The sequence below is a fragment of the Pinus tabuliformis genome, chromosome J, assembly GCF_031772625.1.
Source record: "Pinus tabuliformis cultivar Carrire ecotype Pingquan chromosome J, CPIR1, whole genome shotgun sequence".
Lineage (NCBI taxonomy): Eukaryota > Viridiplantae > Streptophyta > Pinopsida > Pinales > Pinaceae > Pinus > Pinus tabuliformis.
This window is the reverse complement of record NC_142295.1, coordinates 1,038,249,003-1,038,254,947: the sequence shown is the minus strand read 5'-3', so window position 1 is coordinate 1,038,254,947 and position 5,945 is coordinate 1,038,249,003. Positions and strand designations below refer to the sequence as shown.

The 5,945-nt window shown below is 32.0% G+C and overlaps 1 pseudogene; it reads right to left on the bottom strand.

Annotated features, from left to right (window-relative positions):
- Positions 1-1,489: 1,489 nt before the first annotated feature.
- Positions 1,490-1,924, bottom strand: LOC149230432 (putative histone H2A.1 pseudogene; annotated as a pseudogene).
- Between the last annotated feature and the right edge of the window lie 4,021 nt (positions 1,925-5,945).

Below are 5,945 nucleotides of genomic sequence, written 5' to 3'. Positions count from 1 at the left end.
TTTAATAAAGAATGTCATAAAGGGAATACACATATTATAGCTCATTTACAATCATCCCTAAATTTATTATAAATAAGTTCACCTAAATTTCCAATAGATTTCTATGGTCTAGAAGGAAAAAGCTAGCATCCCACTAAGTGGACATCCATTTACCAACCCAAAATTATGGGGATTAGGCACTAAAGGACTCTTCCTTATTCATTCAATCATTAGTCACAAAATCTATTTTACATTTCTTTTCTTCTTTAAGGCTCTAGCATAAGATCATAAAAATGTCTCCTATTTCACTCCCTATTGAAGCATCACTATTCTAAAGAGTTATAATTACTATTATCCCCTCCTAAGAAGATAACTAAGTAATTTCAGTAGAAATGGGGAATCTACTATATTAAGAGGTGACTCCTATAGTAGTGTAGATTATAAATTCCAAGCCAATGATGAATTTCTTTAGAGTTGGAACCAATGGGCATATATACAATGATAAATCCTTTAATGAAGTTACCAACTAATCCACCCACATTTAGGTTGAAGCAAGAAGTAGCATTGAAGTGGAGATTCCTAATCATCTCAAGATTTCATAAGACTTTTAGGAATCAACTAATTAGATAAAGCACCACATTAAGATGAGAGTTAAAATTCATAGTAGATTAATCATACACATTTTACAACAACAACAACAACAAAAACGCTTATTGGTCCTCCATGTAAAAGGCCAAGGATCAATTAACAGTAACAATATGCTCTTAAATACAATGAAAAAGAAACTATTAACATATAAAACAAACAACTTCAAGATTCTAACTATTAGACCTATGGAAAAACCATTCAATGCTAAATAAAGGTATACTCTTAAATACAATGAAAAAGAAAGTATTAACATATAATATATTACCAAAAACAAACAACTTCAAAGTTCTAACTATTAGGCTTACAGGAAAACAATTCAACATTAATTTAAACGTTGTCAATTATATTAGTCCAAATATCTAGGCATGAATTAAACCATATAGACTTGAAATGAAAGATGTAACAACTTAAAAAATAACATTTAATCATAGTTTAAACAATAAAAGCCTGGAGTAAAAAATGAAGAAAGAAAAAGCACCCAAAAAAACTTAAGAACCAGCATATTGAATACATAAAACCTACGGACAATAATGGATTAAATAAATCAAGCATCAAATAAAGTACTTGGAACAATAATAAACGTAGTAAATAGTAATGTAACATAAAACAACAAAATGAGTTATTGTAAACCTATAAATCCTCGAAATTTCAGTAAACTTGGAACCCTAAACTCTGGGGCTTAATTTGCCATACCTTTCGAAAGGGATTTATGCATAAAACAATATTTGAACAGTTCACACTACGAACAGAATTGATTTAAGACCTATACATATCTATAGAGTATTCAGTAATAAGTTCCAAGTGGGCTTTATTAGAAAGCAAAATGCCCCCAGAGGAAGAAAAAGTGATGTTATAAAAAACATCAATTTGGCGCATAAGCATACTTCACTTTCCCATTCTTCACTTTCTCGATGTACTTCTTGGAGAAGAGAGCATAATTAATGCGTTGAATCACTCCACCGTTAGCGATGGTCACATTCTCGAAAAGTTTATCCAAATCCTCATCGAATCGGACGGCCAGCATAATGTGGCGAGGGATAATTCTGGTCTTCTTGAAACGACGGGCAGCTTTTTCGGCAAACTCCAACACTTCGGCGGTGAGATATTCCAAGACAGCGGCAAGGTAGACGGCCGCCCTGCCTCCAACCCACTTGGCATACTGCCCTTTCTTGAGATATCTGGCAATCCTCCCCACTGGAAACGTCAATCCGGCCTTCACTATTTTGGTTACTCGCTTCTTCCTTGAGCCTACTCCATTCTTCCCTCCCTTTCCGTCGCTCTTTCCTGAAGTCTCCATTTTCTGAATATTGCTCCTCTGCCGCTGATTGTACCCGCAAATGGCGACCGCGAATTGCTTCTGCCACAAAGCCACCGACACTCATGAGAATGGAAAGATATTTGGTAGAATTTTGTGTTACTGTTTAAATTTTTGGAAACTGTCATTTAGAAACTGTCATTCATACACCTCTTAACCAGTGATCAAATTTGAAGGGCAGATCTTAATTTCATTTAGAAGGACACATATTCAGGTCACACTTCTATAATGAAAAGCATAAAAAAAAAGAGCAATTCAATTGACAACAGTAAATTATTTTCAAATTTCTTTTTATTTTTTCACAGGAGAATGGTGGAACAACAACACCATGGATGTTGTGTGTAAGGGAGGTCTGATATGAGCCGCAACTAATATATCGGATGCATTTACCATTAATGGATAAACATGAGACCTATATTCCTGCTCCAGTTCAGATAAGGATTAATTTTGTAGGAAATTTTTGTGACCAGAACGTTCAAGCCAATATACAAGTAGCTCAATCAAATTTAAGTTTATTGCATGAATGAAAAAATTCAGTAAAATTCTAAACAGGTTTAGGATTCAACAAAAGAGTGTAAAAAGGTGTATATGTTTTTGGTATCTCCTTTTTTAATATAAAAACATACCAGGATTTGGGAATCAGCAAACAAATCAAATCTAGTATGTTAGGAAGCATGTTGAATGCACTCCTCTCCAAGCATAAATCGTGCTTAAACCTTGCTTGACAAACGTTTGTTGAATGATGAATCTATGCTCCTCTCCAGCTTAAATCGTCGTCAAACCTTGCTTTGGTCAGCCTTCAGGCACAACCCAGTGAAAGTACAAACTTAATAGCCCATATTGACATCTAGTCACTCTCAGTTGAAACTACCAAATGTAATGGTATCAAAGGGTAATTGTGACATAATAATTAATAAGAACTTCCATCATATGCACAATTAGAAAAAACAACTCAAAAATAAACTATTGTTTTTGAAATGGGAGCAACTCAGAAACAGCCAAATGTAATGGTATCAAAAGGTAGTTATGACATAACAATTAATAAGAACTTGCATCAAATGCACAATTAGAAAAAACAACTCAAAAGGAAACTGTTGTTTTTGAAATGGGAGTTTCTGAAATGGGATTGAAGTTTTAACATGAAAATAAATTTACAAATTCAACATTTCTAAAATTCTAATTTCAGAAAAAATGAAATTAAAAAAAAAAGGTTGACAATTTGACAGCACTTCTTAAAAAATTTTAAGATATTATTCCAATTTTTTTTTTAAATGACAAAAATCAATGTTTAAATTTTTTTGACTGGTAAAATTTTCTCCCTACTTCTGTGACGTGCCAGAGACCCTTTGAAGGGCTCTGATGTGTTCAATTTTGATCCATGCTCTTAACAAGCAATATGAAAGTAAATCTATCAATTTTGATCCCTGCTCTTAACAAGCAATATGAAAGTAAATCTCATCAACAACTCCTGCAGAGTTTCCAGATTTGAAATCTATTTACAATAATCCAACCTGTGTTTTACTAAAAATCACTCAATAATGAGTAGAATTTTATAATAAAGCACTTTACCAATTAAAAATGACCAGACAACTTACCAGCTAAATATATTTCTTTGGGTTTTACTATTAGTTTGAATAAACAGTGAGAAGTGCTTTATACTTTCCCACAATGTTTTCCTTTTATTCTATAGATATATACATGCATGTTCCCCTCCCTAACGCCCAAGCAAATGCATGATCGTACGAAAAGTGCATAGCGCAATGGAGTTCAAGAACTACTGAAGACTATGTGAGGAAACAAAAAATGTGATCAATTCGGTTTGAAACAAAGAAGTGCGGGTATAGTAGTGCATAGGAGAAAAAGCATACTCGCCAGCTTCTGGATCTAATCAAAGATCAAATATAAACCCTAAAAAAATTTAGCATAGGAGAAAAAAATTATCGCCGGGATCAACATATTAATCAAAGGTTTGTTCACTTACCTCAGTTTGTTTGTTTGGCCTAGTATTGACGTTCTTGCACTTTTCTTCTGCTCTTATTTACCAGTTTCCACTGCCAAACTCGAATTCAGAAATTAAGATTGAGTCCACTGCCAAAGTCGAACTCAGACCATTAAGATTGAGAGATTGATGGTATGAGAGATTGATGGTATGATTTATATGTTTATACATTTACTGTGCAGGTTAAAGTGTTTATTTATAATCTTATTCTCACCTATGTGTTTATGAACTGTTGCTATTAACTAGCTAGATCCATTTTAATTTTAGGATTACTAAGTGCAGCATCAAATGTGAACATAATTATGAAGCTTGATAGCTATAACCCAGATTTCCCAAAATTTTGGTCGGATTTTTGCCAAAATCATACTGAAATTTTCACTATTTTCCAGACAAAATCGTGGCCTCCTTCCACTATGTCACCCATTTTTACTTTAGAAGAAGTTTGCATCTAAAAAAATTGATATCTCTTCGACTTTAGTGGATCTAGATTTAAAATGAATTTATGTTGGTTTTATTATTAATTATATTTATTACTTTTATTTTTAGTGTTAGTTTTATGTAATTTGAGGTAGCCAAATGTTTTATGAGATGGATACATGTTAGGCAATCTTGAAAATGGTCATATACCATCTCACTCATTGATGGGTAATTCCGCCCCTCCCTCTATGAAAACTAGTCATTTTTACTCTAAAAGAAGTTTGCATCTAAAAAATATTGATATCTCTCTCACTTTGGTGGATCAAGAGGTAAAATGGATTTATGTTGGTTTTATTATTAATTATATTTATTAATTTTTATTTTTATTTTTACTTTTATGTAATTTGACGTAGTCAAATGTTTTATGAGGATGGATATATGCTTAGCCAATCGGTCATCTACCATCTCACCCCATCCCTCTCTCGGTGAAAACTGGTCTTTTTTACTCTCAAAAATATTTGCATCTAAAAAATATTGATATCTCTCCTATTTCTGTGGATCAAGACCTAATATGGATTTATGTTGGTGTTATTATTGATTATATTTTTTATTTTTATTTTTATTTTTATTTTTATGTAATTTGATGCAGTCAAATGTTTTATGAAGATGGATACATGCTTAGCCAATCCCGAAAACTGACCGTCTACCATCTCACCTATTGGTGGGTGATTCGGGCTGCTTCCCACCTCTCTCTTTGTGAAAACTAATCATTTTTACTCTAAAAGAGGTTTGCATCTAAAAATTATTGATATCTCTCCAATTTTAGTGGATCAAAAGGTAAAATGGATTTATGTTGGTTTTATTATTAATTATATTTATTAATTTTTATTTTTATTTTTAGTTTTATGTAATTTGAAGTAGTCAAATGTTTTATGAGGATGGATACATACTTAGCCAATCATGAAAAATGGTCATTTACCATTTCACCTGATAAGTGATTTGTGCCCCTCTCACCCTAGCCAATCCTGAAAACTAGTCATCTACTATCTCACCCATTAATGAGTGATTCTTGCCCCTCCCTTAATTACCTCTCTCCTACCCTTGGTGGTATTTTCCCCACCTCAACCCCACTCCCACCCCTCCTTCATAAATCTTATAATCATTTACAAAAAAAATCATCATTTCGAATTGGAGGTCTTCTTTAACTTTATTTCTTAGATTATAATTCTTATTTAATTTAAATTAAATTGATCCTCATCCTTTAACCTCCCCTCTTTAATTAAACGTGATTAAATTTATTTAAAATGGTTTAGTGATATTAGTTTTCTCGTTAATTTCTAAACCATTTTTACTTCATTATTTAATTAATTCTTAATTTACTTTCTAATGTTTCAATATAACCTTATTAGAATTGGACGTACCAGAATTTGGTCATTCCTTCCATTAATTCTTAATTTATTTAATTTATTTTTGTGACTTTGTTTAATTGTGGAGAAATAACTGTTTTAATCATTATTTATTTTTATCTATTTTAACATTTATTACTAATTGTTTTATTTTATACTTTTTAATTTTGGCCAAATTATG